The sequence below is a fragment of the Xylocopa sonorina genome, unplaced genomic scaffold (assembly GCF_050948175.1).
Source record: "Xylocopa sonorina isolate GNS202 unplaced genomic scaffold, iyXylSono1_principal scaffold0027, whole genome shotgun sequence".
NCBI lineage: Eukaryota > Metazoa > Arthropoda > Insecta > Hymenoptera > Apidae > Xylocopa > Xylocopa sonorina.
The window spans coordinates 1,079,065-1,081,723 of NW_027490098.1; positions in this window are offsets into that span (position 1 = coordinate 1,079,065).

Sequence of the window (2,659 nt, forward strand, 5' to 3'; positions counted from 1 at the left end):
TTCGTAATAAGATATAATATTCATTGTGGAGTGTCATGTATACTTTCGTTACTCCACCATCAAAAGAATGTAATGCGACACATCCATGCAAGGAAATAGCATTTTGCAGATGTCAACGTATATTAGCAATAGAGATCTAATGCTTCTCAATACGCGATATCGCATCTCATCCTATGTTTCGTGATAAGGTATAATATTCATTGCGATGTGTCATGTATACATCGTACTCACTTCAAATAATGTAAATGCGACACTTTCTTGCTAGGAATATTGTTTGCAGATGTCTACGTATCGTCGCAATAGATCTCTAATGCTTCTCAAACGCGAAATCGCAACTCGTTCCTATGCTTCATGATAAGATATAATATTAATTGCGAAGTGTCATGTATATCTCGTATTCACTTCAAAAGAATGTAAATGTTAAACTTCCATGCTAGGATATAGCGTTTGCAGATGTCTACGTATCCTAGCAATAGAGTTCTAATTCTTCTCAAAACGAGATTATCGCAAATCATTCCTATGTTTCATGATAAGATGTAATATTCATTGCGAAGTGTCATGTATACCTCGCATTCACTTCAAAAGAATGTAAATGCGACCCTTCCATGCTAGGAAATAGCGTTTGCAGATGTCTACGTATCCTAGCAATAGAGTTCTAATGCTTCTCAAAACGCGATATCGCAACTCACTCCTGTGTCTCATGAAAAGATATAATATTCATTGCGAAGTGTCATGTATACCTCGATTCACTTCACAAGAATGTAAATGCGACACTTCCTTGCTAGGAAATATTGTTTGCAGATGTCCACGGTATCACAACAATAGGGTACTAACGCTTCTGAAAACGAGATGTCGCATTTCATTTCCATGTTTCGTAATAAGATATTATATTCATTGTGGAGTGCCATGTATACCTCGTACTCACATCAAAAGAATGTAAATGCGACACATCCATGCAAGGAAATAGCGTTGCAAGATGTCAACGTATATTAGCAATAGAGATCTAATGCTTCTCAATACGCGATATCGCATCTCATTCCTATGTTTCATTATAAGATATAATACTCATTGCGAAGAGTCATGTATACCTCGTATTCACTTCAATGAATGTAAATGTGACACTTCCATGCTAGGAAATAGCGTTTGCAGATATCTACGTATCGTAGCAATAGAGTTCTAATGCTTCTTAAAATGCGATATCGCATCTCACTTCCATCTTTCATGATAAGATATAATATTTATTGCGAAGTGTCATGTATACCTCGTATTCACTTCAAAAGAATGTAAATGCGACATTTCCATGCTACGAAGCAGCGTTTGCAGATGTTTACGTATCGTAGAAATAGGGTTCTAATGCTTCTTAATACGCGATATCGCATCTCACTTCTATCTTTAACGATAAGATATAATATTTATTGCGAAGTGTCATGTATACCTCGTATTCACTCCAAAAGAATGTAAATGCGACACTTCCATGCTAGGAAATAGCGTTTGCAGATGTCTACGTTTTATTAGCAATAGAGTTCTAATGCTTCTCAAAACGCGATATCGCATCTCATTCCTATGTTTCTTTATAAGATATAATACTCGTTGCGAAGAGTCATGTATACCTCGTATTCACTTCAAAAGAATGTAAATGTGACACTTCCTTACTAGGAAATATTGTTTGCAGATGTCTACGTATCGTAGCAATGAAGTTCTAGTGCTTCTTATATCACGATATCGCATCTCATTTCTCTGTTTCGTGATAAGGTATAATATTCATTGCGAAGTGTCATGTATACATCGTATTCACTTCAAAAGAATGTAAATGCGACACTTTCTTGCTAGGAAATATTGTTTGCAGATGTCTACGTATCGTCGCAATAGATCTCTAATGCTTCTCAAAACGCGAAATCGCAACTCGTTCCTATGCTTCATGATAAGATATAATATTAATTGCGAAGTGTCATGTATGTCTCGTATTCACTTCAAAAGAATGTAAATGCTAAACTTCCATGCTAGGATATAGCGTTTGCAGATGTCTACGTATCCTAGCAATAGAGTTCTAATGCTTCTCAAAACGAGATATCGCAAATCATTCCTATGTTTCACAATAAGATATAATATTCATTGCGAAGTGTCATGTATATCTCGTATTCACTTCAAAAGAATGTAAATGCGAAACATCCATGCTAGGAAATAGCGTTTGCTGATGTCTACGTATCGTAGCGATAGAGTTCTATTGCTTCTTTGAACGCGATATCGCATATCACTCCTATGTTTCATGATAAGATATAATATTTATTGCGAAGTGTCGTGTATACCTCGTATTCACTTCAAAAGAATGTAAATGCGAAACTTCCATGCTTGGAAATAGCGTTTGTAGATGTCTACGTATCGTAGCGATAGAGTTCTAATGCTTCTTAAAACGAGATGTCGCATTTCATTTCCATGTTTCGTAATAAGATATAATATTCATTGTGGAGTGTCATGTATACTTCGTACTCACATCAAAAGAATGTAAATGCGACACATCCATGCAAGGAAATAGCGTTTGCAGATGTCAACGTATATTAGCAATAGAGATCTAATGCTTCTCAATACGCGATATCGCATCTCATTCCTATGTTTCGTGATAAGGTATAATATTCATTGCGAAGTGTCATGTATACATCGT